At 45.5% G+C, this 20,197-nt stretch overlaps 1 pseudogene; it reads left to right on the top strand.

Annotated features, from left to right (window-relative positions):
* Positions 1-7,282: 7,282 nt before the first annotated feature.
* The window catches only part of LOC101648736, a 67,900-nt pseudogene continuing 54,985 nt past the window's right edge, over positions 7,283-20,197 (top strand).

Here is a 20,197-nt window from a genome sequence, read left to right as displayed (position 1 = left end):
GTTTTGAGAAACGATGTACAAATGCGCTTTACACAATTGATGTGTGTATGGATTGGGATAACAGTTGTATGAGCCCCTAATAAATGTTAAAAAAATAAATAAAGTAATACACTAAAAAAAAAAAAAAAAAAAAAACATGGGCTAGAAAGAAACCTGTATTGACTGCTGCAGCCTAATTCTTTCAGCCCCATTCTCCCCACCCCCATGCATCTACAAGTAGGAAGATCTCTATTTTCAGCCAAGTTGGAATTAACTTGATGGCGGTGAGTTTGGTTTGAGAACCATTGTGGGGAGGCAATCTACTTGAAAACATCCAGATGGGTGGTACCCAGCTCCACCAGAAGGGTCTTCAGCAAGTACCTACAGCACATCCACTTGTGAGAGCTCATTCTCACCAGAATTCCCGGCAAGCATCTGGGACCCTCGCATCTCAATACCTTACCTGCTTCCACCTCCATCAAGCTCCTGTTCATGGCTCTTTTTGCCATGAACAATCTCACTCTTGTACCTGTGGGTGTAATCAGTCTCTTGTTCCTAAATTTGGTTAGCATCTCCTGTCCACAGTTGGGACCCAGCTGCCGCTGGCTCAGCAGGAGAACGAAGAGGCAGTCAGCCTCCATGAAAACTATGCTCTTGGGGATGCCTCTTTAATATTTTTTAAATTACATTTCCTTCCAGTATTTTTTATTTTCATAATAAGCACATAAAGTTCGTTTAAATCATATTATATAAGCAATATTTCTTTATTTATTTTGTAATAAATAATTTTATTGGGGTATCTTGCAACTCTTATAAGAATCCATACATCACACCCCCCTGTCAGAATGGCCACAAGGAAGACACGAGCCAGTCAGGGTGCTGTATAGCACCGATGAAACACACAACCTTCCTCTAGTTCTTTAATGCTCCCCCACTACCATGACCCCAATTCTATCTTACCAATCTTACTAGACCAGAACATGTACACTACTACAGAGAAGAGTGCACAACACAGGGAATCCAGAACAGATAAACCCCTCAGGACCAATAAAGGGAGTAGCGATACGAGGAGAGTAAGGGGGAAGTAGGGGGGGGGGGGAATGAGTTGAGTATGGGAACCGATCACAATGATCAACGTATGGCCCCCACCCCAGGAGGACAGACAGCAGAAAAGTGGGTGAAATGAGACATAAATCAGTGTGAAACATGAAAAATAATCATAATAATTTATAAATTATCAAGGGGACATGGGGGAGTGAGGGAGGGTGGGGGAAGGAGGAGGGCAAAATGAGAAGCTGAAGCCAGGAGCTCGAGTAGAAAGAAAATGTTTTGGAAAAGATGATGACAACATATGTACAGATGTGTTTGACAAAATGTACGGATTGTGTATGTATGGATTGTGATAAGAGCCGTAAGAGGCACCAATAAAATAAAGGTATAATTAAAAAATAAAATAAACCTTCATCTAATTCACAATAAGAAGAAAAAGGCTTTTGTACATATTTCTATTAAATATATTCTTCCTTTGCAACCCTTAAAAAAAAGAATCCATACATCAATCGTATCAAGCGCATTTGTACATATATTGCCATCATCATTTCCAAAACATTTTCTTTCTACTTGAGTTCTTGGTATCAGCTCCTCTTTTCTCCCCTCCCTCTCCCACCCTCCCACCCTCATGAACCCTTGATAATTGTTTTTGTTTTGTTTTTCATATTTTACACCATCCGCTGTCTCCCTTCACTCACATTTATATTGTTCATCCCTGTGGGGATAGGGGGATACATTGATCATTGTGATCAGATTCCCCTTTCTTCCCTTTCTCCCCGCACCTTCCCCCTACCTTCATGGTATCACTACTCTTATTACTGGTCCTGAGGGGTTTATCTGTCCTGGATTCTGTGTGTCAAGAGCTCTTATCTGTACAAGTGTACATGATCTGGTCTAGCCAGATTTATAAGATAGAACTGGGGTCATAATAGTCGGGAGGAGGAAGCATTGAAGAACTAGAGGAATGTTGTGTGTTTTGTTGGTGCTCTACTGCACCCTGGCTCCCTAGTCCCTTCCTTGTGACCCTTCTGTGAGGGGGTGTCCAATTGTCTACAGATGGGCTTTGGGTCTCCACTCCAACCCTCCTGGTTCACATTGAAATGGTTGTTTGCTTTGGGTTTTCTGGTGCCTGACACCTGATCCCATCAACAGCTCGTGAACACATGGGTTGGTGTGCTTTTTCCATGTGAGCTTTGTTGCTTCCCTGCTTAACTTCAAGCCTTTAAGATGCCAGACACTATATCTTCTAGTAGCGGGGCCCATCAATTTTCCTCACTGCATTAGCTTTTGCACACATGTTGTCTTCAGTGATCATGTTGGGATAGGTCTTTCTGATAACATGCCTAAAGTAGATGAGTCTAAGTTTCTCCATCCTTGTTGCTAAGGAGCATTCTGGCTGTACTTCCCCCAAGATAGATTTGTTCCTCTAGCAGCCTAAGGTACTTTTAGTTTTCTACAAGCTGTGGTAGTGTAGTGGGCTACAGGTTGGGCTGCTAACTGCTAACTTCTCCATAGGAGAAAAATGAGGTTTTCTACACTTGTAAAGAGTTACAGTCTCAGAACGTGACGTCTCCTCGCTAGATGACTGTGCTACAGAAGACAGCACTGAAGATACAGTTCAGGGAGAGTGGCTTACCTGACCCTTCCACAGGAGGGCAAATTAAGAAGGGAGTGCAACAGACTAGAAATGGGAGCAAAGTCACTAAGTCCCTGAGGAATCAGGAATGTAGACTTCTGCTTCTGGTGGCAGTGCTTGGCACCTCATCTGAACTGGTTGGAGGCCACACTGAGTCTAAGGGGGTAACGGGCTGGGGATGGGGCACTGGACTTCAGGAAGAGCAATGGGGTCCTGTGGAAGGCATGCCCCTCAGTCACGAATGCTGAGGACTAAGAGGATATAAGTGCTGTCAGGTGAGTGGGTCCTGGGATATGGATCCCTGAAGAAGAGGGGGTAGGACTGATGGATGATATCAGGGCCTGCTTGCTATTTAGCAGAGACAGACTCATCTATTCTGGGTCAGGACAACAGTTAGACTTGGAACTATTTGTATGGTCTCTCTTTTCTTTTCTTTTCATTTGGTACCTATCGATATAAGACAGGCAGTGTAAGCAATTCCAAGGAGACAGTAACGGGACCGACATCTCTTGGGGGGTCATGGGAGAGGAAGGGGAGGGGAGCAGTGAGCCAATAACGACAGGGACAGGGGAAGAACAAGGGATCTAAAATTGACAGTGAGGAAGGTGTAGCATTCCTAGTCGCGTTTGATCAATTGAAATGTATCCAAGGGGAGTTACTGAGAGGTGAATGATGGGTGAATATGATAGTAGAGCAGTACAGAAGGAAAAAGGAAAAGAGATAAGAACAAGGAACTAAAATTTTTGTATTTAGGTATAAATATAGATATGGATACATGTAAATATATAAAGATAGGTGTATTTGTCTCTGTATATATTTATATATATGTATGTGTAGCTATAAATATAGATTAGATGGAGATAGAGATAGACAAGGAAGCAGATGGACTTTGGGCCTGTGTTTAAATCTTACCTCAGTACAAGAACAATTTGTTCTAATAATGTGGCAATGTGTGATACTCACCTTCCATACACGATCACTGAAGACAAAATGGGTGCATAAGCAAATGTGGAGAAGAAAGCTGATGGTGCCCAGCTATTAAAAGATATAGTGTCTGGGGTCTTAAGGGCTTGAAGTTAAACACGTGGCCATCTAGCAGGGCAACAGCAAAGTCCATATGGAAGCAATACCCAGCCTGTATGATCATGAGGTGTTGACGGGAATAGGTATCAGAAGTTCAAAAACAAGCAATCAAATTGATGTGAAGGAGTGTAGACAAAGTAGAGATCCAAAACCCACCTGTAAGACAATTGGACAGTCCCTCACAGAAGGGCCACATGGAAGGAATGATATATCCAAGGTGCAGTATAACACTGATGAAACACATAACTATCCTCTAGCTCTTCAATATTTCTTCCCTTTACTATTATGGTCTTAGTTTTATCTCATTACTTTTGTTAGGCCTATGTATATTCATTGTATAATTAATGCAAGTCACTTGATGCATGAAATCCAAGATAGATAAACCCTTCAAAACCAGGAACGGGAGTACTGATTCCCTGAGCTACAGTAAGAGGGTGGGGGAAGGAGAGAAAGGGGAAACTGATAGCAATGAGGACTGTATAAACCCACTTGAGGGGAACACATAACAGAATTGCAGGTGAACGGATACATTGGATGGTGTAAGACATGGCAATAATAAAAAAGTAATATATAATATAATAATAAGGAATCCTGGGAGGCAGGGTGGGGGAGAGAGGGGACAAAGGGGACCTGGTATCTAAGAGTTCAAGAAGAAAGAAACTGTTTTGAAAGTGATTCTGGCAGCAATTGTACAATTATGCTTGATCTAATTGAATTATGGATTGTTATAATATCTGTAAGAGCTCACAATAAAATGATAAAAAATGTAAAAGAATTACAGTCTCGGGATCCCACAAGGGCACTTCTATCCTATAGGGTTGCTATGAGTCAGAATTGAGTCGATGGCAGTGAGTTTGGAACACTACAATTCAAAGGCATCGATTCTTCAATCTTCTTTATTCATTTGCAGCTTTCACATGCATACGAGGAGATTGAAAATGCCATGGCTGGCATCAAGTGTAGTCCTCAAAGTAGTATACTTGCCATTTCATCCTGTAATGTAGCCTTTGGCATCAGTTCAAAAATCAACCCAATGAAAAAGACCAATCACATCTTGGTACTGTTATAGAAATAATTTTGGTCTCACAGAACCCTGAATGCCCCTTAGGTTCCTCCAGGGTCCTCAGACCCTAGTTTGAGAATTGTAGGAAGTCGATAACCCATGAGTTAACTCTAATACAAGATGACACTGGGTTGATCAGGGTACAACTAGGCCCCATAAATCTTTCAGTGGCTGATTTTGGGGGAAGCCCATTGACAGGCCTTTCTTCTGAGATCTCTCTGAGTGGACTTGAACCTCCAAACATCTAGAAGCTGAGCACCTTATCCAATACCACCAAGGACTCCTGTTCTATATAATACTACCTGTGACAACCCAGGAGCTACCTGAGCTTTCACACTGATCAGATTGCCAACGAAAGCCTGGGCCTATGCCCTGAGCCCAGAACCCTCAGGATCTGGTCAACCTACGAAACTCTGGCGGGTACTTTTGCTCACATCAAATAGGCAGGCTTAGTTCCATGAACTCCAGACTCTGGCTTAGATGAACATTGGAGAATTACTGAGGTTATATTTTCTGAGTATTGTTATATATCTAAGCTCTCAAACACTAATTGAGACCACTGGACCAATTTTAGCCTGGAGAAACTGCAGTTTACTTCATCCCTGTGTATTAGAGCTTAAAGTCTGAGCACCACATTTGCAGAAGGCTATGGTTGACAGTGACAGCCCAAAATCCATTTGCAGAGGATCGAGCTGCTATTAATTTCCTTCTGATCACTAATTAGAGATGAACAAAATCTTGCACTCGGGCAGAATGCATCAGAAAGCGGATTACCTCCGCACCTCTCCAGAAAGGAGCCCTCGGACCAGTCTTGTAAGCTCTTCTACCTCCCATGATGTACTTATCCCAATGATGGTCCTGTTCCCGATTCCATGATCCCACCTGTAACTGTGGTGTACTGATCTGTCACTGATCAAGGACGTGTGGCACTTCTGTTCGTGTTCTATGCCTCATTTCAGCAGCTGTGTGGCTGTGGCCTCTTGGATCCCGCGATAGCCTGGTGTTAATAATGGCCTCCCTCGTCCAGATGGTGTGTCTTGGCCTTTGTCTTATCTCTGTCCCAGTGAAGACTTAATAAATGATCTCCTTAAACTATGTTTGAGATTGGGTGGGTGGGTGGGGTCTCTTTTATACCCTAAAACCCTGGTAGGCCCTTTCTGGACTGCTGGATAAGGAAGAAAGAGCAGAACCTACATATCCGAGCTCTTTAGGGGCGCCATGCATGATATTCTCCAAGTGAAATCTCAGGACCACCCTGTGGACAGGCATGATCGCAGCCCCCATTTTTCCAGTGAGGGAACTGAGATTCGGGGTGTCAGGAGGACAAGACAAATCTGTGCCACATGATGCTCCCTTGCACCTATTGGCCCGCTCCCACAGCCCCATTCCCATCATCTGTGTGGACCTCCTCCCTCCGGGCCCCGCCTGCTCTGAGATCCCAGCATGTCTCACCACTAGAATTTCCTAAAATAAGAAAATTCCCAGGACTGGTGGCTTTAATCATTTGAAATCTGAATTCCTCCCAAATCCAAATCACTCAGATGTTGGAAACTATGAGACATCAGGCCCTGATAAGGCCTAAACTGGGGTTGCGTCTGCCCTGTCCATTTGTCCACAGTAGTTCTCCTGTGGAGGAGACTTTCCTGAGGGAATATTTCCACTCACGTTGACAGTTTGTCATCTCTGTCTTTGTCCTGCCTGGGGGAGTTGACCTCCTCTGGCCCAGCCTCTTCCTCAGCACCAGGGGTTCCCTGGAAGAGCCAAAGCCCATTCAAACCAGTCAAAAACAAGCCTTGGGATGTGACAAGAATAAGAATCACATCCTAAGACTCAGTTTCAGGAAAGTTCATCCCAAAATAAACCCAAAGCCGAAGTAAATAAAGCATTGGGAATATTTTGAGAGAGCCATTTCATAGTTGCACGAAAGGGGAAGGGGAAAAAAACATACTATTGTCAACAGTCTTTGTCCGGGCATTCTGTATTTCTGGTGTGTCTTGTTAAGTGGTGGTTTAGTATCTGACATTTATTCAAGGAGGAAATGGCCCATGTTTATGAAAATTATACCATTTCGTCTGAGAGTAAGAGGGTCCTGTAAGCACTGGTTTGAGATACGGCAGAGAATGCGATGAAGACTCAAGGCTGTGATGATTAAAGCCAGGCTCGGAGGAACATGTAATTTTTGCAAAAGGACCCAGAGAACAGCGAAGGAAGAACACATGCATGGGGAGAAAGCGGGGCGTCTCAGTGCTTGGGGGAGGAGAGAGGAGCAAACAAAGCTAGAAGAGAAACAAGCGTGTCCTGAAGAAGCGCAGAGAGCATGACTCGCTGGGAGCCAGCTGAGCCTTCATCTCATCCTCACACACGCCGCCGAGCAAACGCAGTTTACCCTGGTGACTACTGCGATCCTCTTACATTCCTTCATGCCACAGTTAATGAGTGTCCTACCACAAGCTAAGTACGGGCCTACAGCCATGATGACTACAGTGTACGCCATCAAGAGGCTTCCAGGTGAGCAGGAAAACACGGTAGCCAGACGATGATCAGTGGAGGAAAGGTGCTCTTCATTCTGACAGTGAGGGAGGTACACAGGGGCGCTTCCAGGCAATTGACCTGGTTACATCTCAGAGATGAACCATGGGCAGGAATTTAACAAAGGGAAAGTGAACAATTTGCCAAAAAGATATATTGGTTATTAGCAGGACCTCCCATGAATATCATCAACTTCCTTAAATGTTTTTATATTTAGTAGACATCTCTGGCTCTTGAATCAAATATGATAAGCAGTAAATCCACCACTTGTCTGTCAGTTTGTCATACTGTGGCAGCTTGCACGTGCTTATGATGCCGAGAGCTGGGTCAGGTATTTCAAACACCAGCAGCGTCACCACTCTCATAGCTAATGAATGGGAGCGAGTAAAACCCAATCAATGAATCCTCAGACTCACGACACCCATCCCCGCCACCACCCATCTCAGTTGAAATTCAATAAAATACCCAATGAATCCTCCCTGAATGGTGTATTCCCCTCCCAGCACTCAGTTTCAACCCCTATCTCATTCCTCCCCCCACAACCCCCCGTCCCCATTCCCACCCCAGCATGTACTACAGCCCTTTCACCTGGTGTGAACTCAAATTTCTGCCAGAAATTCCTAACTCCCTGTGAAGACCATGGCTCTACTTCTATCATGTAAAAATTATTATTCTTTTTTTTCTTTCTTTTTATCATTTTATTAGGGGCTCATACAGCTCTTATCACAATCCATACAAGCATTCATTGTGTAAAGCACATTTGTACATTCATTGCCCTCATCATTCTCAAAACATTTGTTCTCCACTTAAACCCCTGGCATCAGCTCCTCATTTTTTCCCTTCCCTTCCCCGCTCCCCCCTCCCTCGTGAACCCTTGATAATTTATAAATTATTATTTTGTCATATCTTGCCCTGTCCGATGTCTCCCTTCACCCACTTTTCTGTTGTCTGTCCTCCAGGGAGGAAGTTATATGTAGATCCTTGTAATCGGTTCCCCCTTTCCACCAAAATTATTATTCTTCAGGAAGACACACAACCCATGGGTTTCGGTGAAGTTATTTTGGAGTGACCGCGATGAACACGGGCTTTTCCTAGGCTCAGGACACGGGCTTTGGCGGAACAGCCAAACCACCACCTTGGTCCCCAATTCAATAGAAAACTCCCAGGAATTTGAGCAAGCTGGCTTGTACACTGTTATGCTGTTGTCAATATTTGAGGACTGGAAACATGACACACTGTCTTTGTGCAGCTCCAGGTTAGCACACTGACTGATAGGACCAGGGACAAAATTCCCTGGGAACAAAAGAGAAGTTTGAGAACTGGCTGAAGGATAAGGATCTCTCCTTTGGAACACCCCTGCCTGTGATGGGAAGACCACTGTCAGCAAATGAAACCTCCCATTCCTTGTCCCCATGGTTGAGCCTGGAATCTCACGGTGCTTGTATATGTCATACAAAGGAGATTGGGCATTAATAATGATGCCATTTATTAAAGATTTACAATGTGATAAAACCATTACTACTGGCAATCCTTACTCACGGTGACCCTGTAGGACAGAGTTAAGCTCTCCCACAATGCTTCTGAGATTGTAAATCTCTACCACAGCCGTCAGCCTCGTCTTTCCCACTCAGATCAACTGATGAATTTGAGTTGCCAACCTTCCCATGAACAGCCCGATGCTACCAAGGCCAGCCTGCCTTGTCTCTGATGCTGTGACTAGAAGTCACAGAACCCTAGTAAAAGCCAAGCCCATTGTCATTGCATTGACCTCTGCTCCTGTTTCCTCGGATGTGGTCTTGACAGAGGGGGCTTCTTCTGCAGTGTCCATCCACCTTCAGGTCACTGGCTGAGAGCCCTGACTGAGGCTCTATGACCATCCCAGAGATTTGCAGAATAGCGTGCAGGGAAATTCAGGGGCTTCCCATTGCGACTCTGCTGCGAAGTAATCGTTAATGGATTCAAATCAACCGTGTTCTCTTGTCTTCCTTGCTTCCCCTGGGGCCCAGCCCCTGTCCTCTCTCCCGGTGTCTTCTTTCCCCTCCTCCCGTCCTCCCTAGGCAGCCAGAGTGGCTTTGAGTAATGGAATTAGATCCTATCAACCTCCTGCTTGAAATCTTCTCAGTGTAATGGGCACCGTGGCCGGTTCCCAACAACCCACTTCTCCACCACAGCCCCATCGGCTGGTGGTTTCAATAGAATCCACCCTTGCTCCCAGACACACCCCATTAGTCCATCCAGGAATCCCATTAGCCTTGCTACAGGAATTGGTATGGAGGTCGTAGACTGGGTGGGGTGTGCTAAGAAGCCGTGTGACAAATTCAGGAATGAATGTCTTCGGAGGGTGGGGGGATGTGAATGAAAACCTCAGTCGCTGTGCCTGCTGGGAGCCACCATGTGACCTGGGGAAGGGTTCGGCTTCCAGGAGGAGGTCAGAGCCACGGGAATCCCAAAGACGCAAAGCTGAAGCCCTGACGGCTCTACCTGTCAACCTGTCCGTGATGGTCAACCCATCCATCCTCTTGCTTGTTTAAACTCACTCCATCCGGCTCCTGTAACTGGCCACAGAAAGACTCCTGGGTAACTCAGATCCACTTTGAACCTCAGCCAGGCCACCTTATCGTTGTGCTAAAGGTCCACTAAGTTCTTAGATCAATGAGTGGTGAGTGTAGGACTCTAGTCACCTTCACTTACCCCGCTACTGGCAGCTGCTGGCATTGATCTAGAACAAGGCAGTCTATATATTTTTTTTCCTTCTTTTACTTTTTTTGAACAAATGAGCCTAATCTCCCTTCAGTGCATCACTGCCTCCTTCAGGCAGGGGCCCTGCTGTCTCCTCTGCTGGAGCCAGAACCATCACTCAGCAAGTCAGCTGGCCTGCTCTGGTTGCTATTGTGTGTGGTTGAGCCACAGCCACCCCACGGCCCGAGCAGCATTGCCGCCCCAAGTTCCCGACACTGTGATCTTCACGGGAGCAGATGATGGGGTCTTTACTCCCCCGGAGGCCCTCTGTGGGTATGGGCCCCCAACTTTTAAGTTAATAACCGTGTGCTTCAGCATCACACCACCAGGGTGAGGCCGGACATCAGTTCTGTTAGACATTCAGCTCCCCATCAGTATCCTCAGGGGAGCCACCAGCAGGGACGGGTGGCAGTTATGAACAGGAGGACGTGTGTCTAAGTCCCAGATCCCACCCTGGGGAGTAGCAGCCGTGGAATGCTGAGGTTACAAGACTGTGTAACCTCCCCTGAGAAGGAGACTCGGTGCAATGAATTAGACTGGCCACGAGGAAGTTGGGAGGGACTCAGGGCTGTCCAGAGCGATTGTGATTTGGGCATCAATGAATGTGACTCATGGGGTGGCCTGTGGAACAGGGGGAAACATCCATGGAGGCTGGGGGGGTGGGGGTCAGAGGAACATTTTATTCCTGTTTATCTGACCAGCCAGCACCTTTGGCCTCCGGCCAGTTGCACTTGCCGTCCCCCCGTGACTCCACCACGGACCAACCTTTGTCTTAAATCTCTGAGCGTGCTTATACTAACTGATTTTATTCATGGATTTGTTTATTCTTCTCTGTCTCCCACTGCCGGAGGACAAGCTCTAGGAGGCCAGACGTCTCGACTGACTCTCTGCTGTACCTTCCCATCTTCCATCTCTCTTGTTCCTTGCTTCCAGTCAATTCCATCTCGTGGCAACCCCGAGTGTGTCTGGGAACAGCTGCTCCATGGGGTGTCCAAGGCTGTGACCTGCCAGAAGCAATCCCCAAGGGGCAGCTGGGTGGGTTTGAACCACAGGCCAGCCATTCAGCTCCTAGTCTGGCACATAGCCATGGGTGCCACCCGGGCAGTCCATTTCTAGTATTTGAATCCGCCAGTAAACACACAGGAAGTAAGTAAATGCTTGCCCTCATCCCCCTCCCACTTAAAGTTCACCCCTTTAAACGCTGGCTTGGTCCCCTCTGTTAGGCCTCTACTCACATATTACCTGCCCATCTCAGGAATGCTTCCACCCCTAGCCACTATCTGTCAGGACATATGTTTAGCTCCCTTGTAGCATCTATCACAACCCAGTAGAACACGAGCTCATGAGTCTGTGTGTTCTTGCTTGTTGTCTGCTTTTCTCCGGTGAATGTAAACTTCAATTGCTCCCTGTTGCATCCTCAGCATGTGTGGGATCCCGACTTTCCCCCAGCTTTGTTTCCCCCAGACACGCCTAACCCAAGAGGCTGTTTGCCAGCACATGGTGAGAGTTCAGATGCTTAGAGATATTCTCCCTGAAGGCTTCCAGCCAACTAGAGCAATCAGACTACTGTCGGGTCCACTGTCGGTGGGGATCACACCCTATTGATAGGAGAGTGATTGTTTCCCTCGAGAGCTTAGATCTGGTCAAACCTGCTCAGTGACGTCCAAAGTTAGGCTGCCATCCTGAATCTAGGATTCACCCATCTTGTCATGTGCGTATCCCAATCCCTTCCCTTCCTATTGTGTGTGTGCCCTTAGATTTCCCCCTCTCATTACTGTATTACCTATACTACAACCCCTTCCTGTGACATATGTCTTTACCTGTAATCAGGGGGCTTGCAGGCCCCCAAAAGATACACAAGCCTTGGCTAGAAATAAATTGCTCTCTCGTACCCTCCACCTTCTACATCCCCACGTGGACCACCAAGCAGGGCTGAGTGAGCATGCTACCATGGGATGTGTCTGACTCCTTCATTTCACTCTCTCTCCTAGCTCTCTTATTCTCCATGACTTTACTGTAATCTTTATGTATTATCGCTGTACAATGTGCCTCCCTGGCCTGTGATGATTTGTTAGGGGCTGGCTCCCCTGACAAGCATGAAGGTCAGGCAGCAGGGGTTTAATTAAGTTCTGTGGAGGAAATAAAGAACCAGGGGAAGAAGGGGAAGCGAAGCTGGTTTCAGAGCAGCTCTGGAAGTTTGTGATTTTGCCGATGTTGTGCCCAAAGCCATTATGCAACCTGGAAAACAAGGTTTGCCACTGGCGGGCCCTTCCCAAAGGAACAAAGACGGTGAAGTTCAGCTCCGAACCACGTCTTTATGACCCCTTTTTCAATTCTTTTTTTGTTTGTTTTTAACCTAATCATGCTGGCTGATTGAAACTGATCTACAAATATGATTAAAGTTTCAACTACCTGCCCGCCCCCGCCCAGGAACCTGAGTAGTGCTGTGGGGTATGCATTAGGTGCTACTCACAAAGTCAGCAGTTCAAACCCATCAACCCCTCTGAGAGAGAACGAACCATGGAGGTGCCTACTCCTCAATGATTTACAGCCTTGGAAAGCCTCCCCGGTGCCTAGGGGTCAGAAGGGACTCAAGGGCCCGTGGGTGGGTCTCTTCCTCATCCACCTCAGTCCGAAGTCCCTCAAGGTGGAGACTGGCTGTCTGAGAAGCCATCGCTGAATCTCCTGGTGTGCGTTCTTCACAGTGCTCCTACCATGATGCTGCTTTAATGAGGCACCACGGCCGAGACCAGCCTGGGCCACCTGATATTTTCGGGGGGTTCCTGTGCCTTGGTGCTACAGCCAGGCCTCTGGCTTCTCCCTCTCTTTCGTGACAATAGCGGTGCCCCAGAGACCTAAGGACCAGTTTATTTTGACTGAGAGGTTCTGAAACTGCAAACAGCAAACCAGAGACCCTGCCAGGCCATGATTGGACCAAATGGCTACAGTGCTGAGAATAGCCGAGGCCGCTTCCTGCTGAAGGAGGAAATGGCAGTTTCCTCAACTCCCGGAAACGTTACTTCCTCTCTGGTGCCTAGCTTCGTGTAACCAATTAGACAGCCTCTTCCCACCCCACCTCCCGGGAGACATGGCCCAGGCTTGGGGAAGACATCCTGTTTCCCCTGAGGAAGTGACCCAGCTTGAAGGAGCCTCTCGGGCATTTCAGTGGAAGCTGAGTAGATAGTTGGGCAGGAAGAGGCTAACAAGCAGTAATAATAAGAGTGTTATCCTATTATTGTAGGGATCAGCTAGGCGCTACACACACACACACACCCCTCTCTTCCCTGATCCTCAGAGATGCAAGTAAACAGCATCAACTCTTGCCTGGTCTTTGAGAGTCCCACGAAGTCCACTCTGACTCATGGCTTCCCCAGGTGGGTCAGAGTAGGACTGACCTGCCAAGGGTTTGCCAAAACTGGGTTTGTGCAAGTCGAACACTGGGTCTTTCTCTGAGACACCTTTGGGTGAACTGAATTGTCTCGAGCTCCTTCATCCACCATCTCTGTTTTCTACCACGCCAACCCAGACAAGAAACTCAGCCTCTTCTTGGTGCTACAGAAATTATGCTCACGCCACACATTCCATCGGCTTGGAAACATTGCTGACAATGTCAGTGGTCACAGGGCCTATCGTATTTCTGGGCAGGTAGCCTAATGGAGATAGCGCTGGAGCCAAATTTCCTGGGTTCAAATCCTGTTTCACATCCCGGTCTCCTGCCAACTCCTCCCACTCTGTGTACACACACGCACACACACCCCTCTGCTAGCTAAGCCTTTTCTGGCCTCAGTTTTCCTTATCCCTCTATTTCTGTCTATGAGGATGGGAAAGAACGGGTGGTATAGTCACAAGCGTGGGTGAAAAGAGACAGAGGTCAGTGTAAAAAATATGAAAATTAAAATAATTTATAAATTATTAAGGGTCCACGGGGGTGGAAGGGTGGGGAGGGGGAGGGGGGAAAAGAGGAGCTGATGCCAAGGACTCAAGTAGAAAGAAAATGTTTTCAAAATGATGATGGCAACATATGTACAAATGTGCTGGATACAATAATGTATGGATGGTTATAAGAGCTGTAAGAGCCCCCAGTAAAATGAAATTTTAACAAGGAAAAAAAAGTATTGCTATGATGTCATAGAAATTTTATTACGACAAGAATATCAAAATGTGAAGCAATTGTTTCTTAACCTTTCTGAAAGCGGTGTTGACATCTGAAGGAACCCTGATGGCTCTGTCAGGTGTTAGACACCTAGCCACCGCGAAGTTGGGGGTTCAAACCCACCAACTATCTACTCCATGGAAGAAATCTGAGGCTGTTTGCGCTCATAAATATTTGGAGCCTCAGAAACCCTCGATAGGCTCTCTATGAGTCCGAACTGACTTGTGAGCCATGGATTTGGTTGGTGGATAGCACTGTTAACGCTGGCTTTTATTACCTGGTGAAGGTGATATCTGCCAGGTGTCTCTGCAGGCTCCCTTCCATACTGTACCCTCTGGGCAGAAGTGCTAGTTTGTGCCACATTAAACCAAGGATGTAAGGGTGCGCCTGCTCCTGAAGAGCTGATCATTTGGAATTCTGTTGCACTGCAAATGTGTAGACCTAATCTTACCATGTTATTCAAATTGTTCCGGCTTTGTGCATGCATCGGAAGCTCTTTCAGTTGGCTCCCCATGTCCCTTTGACAGACCCCTAACATTGCCTGTTGCTGTGTTTTGTTGCTAGCATGTCAAGGTGATCTAAGCTCATGTTGTGCGTATTCAGCCCTATTCCTGGATTCAGCCATTTCTCCCAAGAGCATTTCATTGCAGAATGATATTAGAGACCAGGATCTGGGGACTAGATGTATTCATTGCTCATGAAATGGTTGCTTCTAAACTCTCTCAGCCAACAGAGCATGCACGCTTACCTACAAATATTTCTGTATGTCACCATCTGGTTCTCTTAGGCTAATCCCGAGTTTACATTGATGTCTCCCACACGAATCCATTGTCATGTGAATTAGTCTAGCCTCCTTCTTCTTTGTCTGTGCAGTCCCGCTGCAGTAGTGAGAAACCTGGCTTCTACCACCAGCCGCCCATTAGCTCAACTATTCCAGTTCCAGGATATGTGCTGAATAGTATGAGAATCATCAACCTAGACCTCCGCAGCAATGACGTGAGCAACTAGAATACAATACTTCAGTGTAGTTTCATTTCCTTTGATCTTACAGAATCTAGATTTCCAATGTTATGGAGCTTAGCACGTTAAGGTCGTTTCATCCATTTGTAGTATAATGGGATTGCTTTAACACCTTTTACTCAACATGTTAGCCTACCTTGGCCACCTAACTAATTTTATTTTTAAGTTTATATGCATTAAGGCTCGTCCTGTCCCCTAAAGTTCTGTATGTTCTAACAAATGCATAATAGCATGTATCCACAATTATAGTACCATACAGAAGCACACTTGGTAAAGTAGAGGGGCAGCAAAAAATAGGAAGGCCTTCAATGACATGGATTGACCCAGTGGCTGCAATAATGGGCTCACGCATATGAACAATTGTGAGAACGGCAAAGGACTGGGCAGTGTTTCCCTCTGTGGTACATAAGGTCGCTATGGGCTAGAACGGACTCGAGGGCATCCAAACATAAACTATCCTCTGTGCTCACACCACACATTCAGCTATTCAACACACTATTCAATCCTTTCCTATTTCCCATTTGCTTCAGGTTCCCGGGAACCACCTGGAGTGAAACGACATTACTTGGTACACCTTCTATCCATCGTCTTTCTGATTCCCACCAAACGATGAAGTAGAACCATGCAAACAGGGTTTGCAGAACTCTAATACAGGAGAGCGGTGAGCTTCCCAATTCACTAGACATAAAGTGAACCATTTCAGAAGCAAGACTAGAGGATTGAACAACTGCCTAGAAAAAAGAACCAGGAGTGAGGTGGGATCCCTACATGGCAAGGCAGAGGAAGGGCACTGCTGAGGCTATGAGACAGAACAGAGCAGTACAGCCAAGACCAGGAGACAGAGCTGAGGACTCGCCAGCTCACAGAATGAGTACATCTGATTGCCTTTGGCAGGAAGCTGACTTGCAGAGTGGAGTGACCTTTGCGCATTTATCAGTGCTGAAGGGGTTTTGTAATACTTGCCCAAGCAGGACAGAGGCCAAGAGACTGGGTGGCTGAGAGACCAAGGACCAGAGAGAGACATGCTCACCAGCATGGCTGAGAAGAGATACTTCAGACCAAAGAACTGTGTCCTTAATATTCGTAACCTGCTACAAGTTGAGCTGTTTGCCACAAGGTCAGTAGCTCAACACTACCAGCTGCTCCACAGGAGAAAGATAGACCTTTCTACTCCCATAAAGAATTGTGGTTAAAAAAGAAAAGAATTGTGGTCTCCAAAATGTGCAAGGGCAGTGCTACCCTGTCCCACGGGGTCACAGGGAGTCAGTATCAACTGGAAGGCAGTGAGGGTCTTTCTTGGAGTTTTACTGATAAATATCATCCACCCTCCTCTGTCAGTTAGGCATACTGTGATGTCCTGTGTGTTGCTTTGTCACCGGTATTTCAAATGACAGCAGGGTTACCCAAAATGAACACGTTTCAGCAGAGCTTCCAGACTAAGAACAGACAATAAAGAAGGATTCAACTCCCCACTTTGGAGGAAGAAGCTGCTGGAAACCTTATCCATAGCTTTGAAGCACTGTCAAAACTGAAGATCACCCAACAACAGTTGCAGTAGTCGATTGACAGGGAACTTGCAAGAAGTTCAAGCGAGATTCAGAAGAGGACATGAAACAAGCAATAGAATGACTTCTGTCAAATGGATCTTGGCTCAAAGTAGAGAATATCAAAAAGAAGATAATTTGTGTTTTATTGACTGTACAAAAGCATTTGACTGTGTAGATCATATTAAATAACAGGCCTGAGAAGAATGGGAATCGCAAAACACTTGGTTGTACTCATGTGGAAACTGTACATGAATCAAGAAGCAGTTGTTCAAACAGAACAAAGGAGTGCTGTATGGTTGTACATCCAGAAAGGTGTGCAATGAGGTGGTATCTTCTCACCACATTTATTCAATCTGCATTCGGAGCCATTAATCAAAGAAGCTGGATTATGTGAAAATAATGTGGCATCAGGATTGAAGGGAGGCTGACACAACCTCACTTACTGAAAGCGAGGAGGACTTGAAGCACTTGCTGATGAAGATAAAACATGTCCGCCTTCAATATGGATTAGGACTCGATGTCAAAAAGATCACAATCCTCACACCTGGACCAACTGTTAAGTAACATCATGGCAAATGGAGCAAGGCTGATGTTGTCGAGGATTGTGTCTTGCTTGGATCCACAGCAATGCTCATGGAAGCAGCAGTCAAGGGCCTGAAAGACTAGTTGCATGAGGTCAATCTGCCGCACAATACTTCTTTAGAGTATTGAAGAGCAAGGGTGATATTTTGAGGACTAAGGTGTGCCTGACATAAGCCATAGGATTTCCAATCCCCTCATTTGCATGGAACATTGGACTGGAAACAAAGAAGACCAAAGAAGAATTGATGCATTGGAGCTGTGGTGCTGGAGAAGAACACTGAAAGTACCATGGACTGCCAGAAGAACAAACAAATCTGTCTTGGAAGAAGTACAGCCAGAATGCTCCTTGGTGGCAAGGATGGGGCCATTTGGTGTCACACACTTTGGACACGTTGTCAGGAGAGACCAGTGCCTGGAGAAAGAAAGTCATCATGCTTCGTAAAGTAGGGCAGTTGAGAAAAAGAGAAAGGTCTTCGACCCGAGAGCGAAAGGTTTGCAACAGTGGCTGCAACAATGGGCTCAAACAATTATAAGACTGCCACCGGACCAGGCGCTATCTCATTCTGCTCTGCCTTGTGGTAGATACGTAATCTCGCGTCAATTTGAGAGAAGGGGTGGAGTCTGGCCTGCCCATCAAGATATAACCAATGAGGCCCCTGTGTGGGCGTGGCCTTCTCCTGAGAATTCTAGGAATTCCTGAATTGCCTCCCTGGAGGAGGGAGACACACCTTCTCTGCTGACGAGACACATGGAGCTACGCTCGTGCTCTGAGCTGGAACAGCCACGTGGAGACCCCTGCCAGCACTGAGATGCTTAAATGGGTACTGGATCTATATTTACCACACACTGGCCTGTGATCCTCCTGCATTCAGCGTCATTGCATGTGTTTCGTGAATCTGAAGAGGACTTTATAAATTGGTATCAGACATATAGGCTAATATCAGACTTATGGACTTGATCTGGGCTGGGCTGGGGTATTTTCTCAATATTCAACTGCTCTTATCGATAAAGCTCTTTCTTATACACATATGTATGTCTATGAATTTGTCTCTGTAGTCTACCCAGACTAACACATACTACATTATTGATGAGTCAGAAACAAGTAGATAACACCTACCAACAACAGCAACAACATAGTGGTACCTTTTCCAGAATGTCATATAATTGAAATCATACTGTATGTAGCATTTGCCTACTGACTTATTTCATTTAGCAATATCTTTAATACTAATAATACTAATCTTTAATACTAAAGATTTATCTATACCCCACCCCCAAAAAAAGGTTTATCTATACCACTTGGTGACTGGATGCCTCTTTATGGGGTATGGGATATTAGTCATTGTATAATTGCACCACAGTTTGCTTACCCTTTCACTTACTAGGAAACATTCTTGACTTCTTTCCAGCTTGGGCAATCATGACTAACTTTGCTAAAAACATTAGTGTTCCACCTTTTTGTTTAGATATGGGTTTTCAAATCCATTTGGGAGATACCTTGAAATACGGTGTTTCATATGGTAAGACTATATTTAGCTTTATGAGTAGCAACCAAACTCTCTCCCAAAGTGACTATGCCATTTCGCTTCCCCACCAGCAATGAATGAGAGTTTTACTTCTCTTTATCCTTGGCAGCAATTGGTATTGTCATTATTTTAAGCCAACAGGTTTATAGTGGTATCTCGTTGTTATTTTAATTTGCAATACCTCCTTCTAGGTCAATGGTACTGATCACCTTTTTTATAAGATTTTCTTCCCTTTACATTCGTTCTTTGGAGAGGAGTCTGCTGAGATCGCGTCCCTCATTTTCAACCGAGGTGTTTGTTTTTCAAATCATTGAAATTAAAAGTTCATTGTATTTTTTAATATGTTTTTTATCAGACATTTTTGCATATAGTTTCTCCCAGTGTGTTTTTCATGGGGTATAACCTTTTTATTTTAATTAAAGCCCATTTTCCAACTTTAAAAATGGATTGTATTTCTGGTGTTGTATCTAAACTCTTATCATCAAGCTTTGAATGACTTGTGTTCACTTATGTTGTCATTATTTCACCGTTTTTAGGCAGAGGATGTGCTATTCATTTCTTTTGAAAGTACCCCTTTTCACCCCTTGATCTGAAGTACCTTTGAACATAGAGGGAGCAAATGGGTCCATGCCAACAGAATACTGGGACAAAAGGAAGCCAGGGGAAACATTAACTCTCCTCGTGCTTTCCCATTCAGTCTAAAAATTCATAGGTATTTGCCTGTCCCCACAACTAGTTTGCTGGCTTTTTTAAGACGTGTACTCTTGTTAGGTGTCAAGAAGTTGCCGCTGACTCCTGATGACCATAAAAAAAGAAATACCGGCTGGTCCTTCGCCATCCTTACAATCGTTATTAAGCCTGAGCCCATTGTTGCAGCCACTGTGTCAATCCAGCTCCTGGAGGTGAACCCTCTTCAGCATTCTCTCGGCTGAATAGACTCTCTCCTTTACCAGGAAGGAGCCGCAGATGGTGCCGTGGTTACCTCTTGGGCTGCAGTCTGCATGGTTGTGTTTGAAACCAGCAATGGACCCTCAGGAGAAAGGCTGGACTTTCTCTTCTGGTAAACAGTTACAGTCTCAGAAACCTGTTTTGGTTTACGTTACCAAGAATGAGGTATTTCTCTAGAAACTAGTCCCTTCTGACAACATGACCAAATAAGCCAGGGAAAGTCTCACCGTCCTCATTCATAAGCATGTACATATGCAAATATATTTATATGAGGATGGGGAAATAGATCTATGAGCCTACATTTATAGGTTTAGTATTAAGGTAGCAGAAGGACATTGGGCC

The sequence above is a fragment of the Echinops telfairi genome, unplaced genomic scaffold, assembly GCF_000313985.2.
Source record: "Echinops telfairi isolate 266 unplaced genomic scaffold, ASM31398v2 ScPeMD7_443;HRSCAF=831, whole genome shotgun sequence".
In the NCBI taxonomy this organism is placed as follows: Eukaryota; Metazoa; Chordata; class Mammalia; order Afrosoricida; family Tenrecidae; genus Echinops; species Echinops telfairi.
This window is presented reverse-complemented; position numbering and strand designations above follow the sequence as displayed.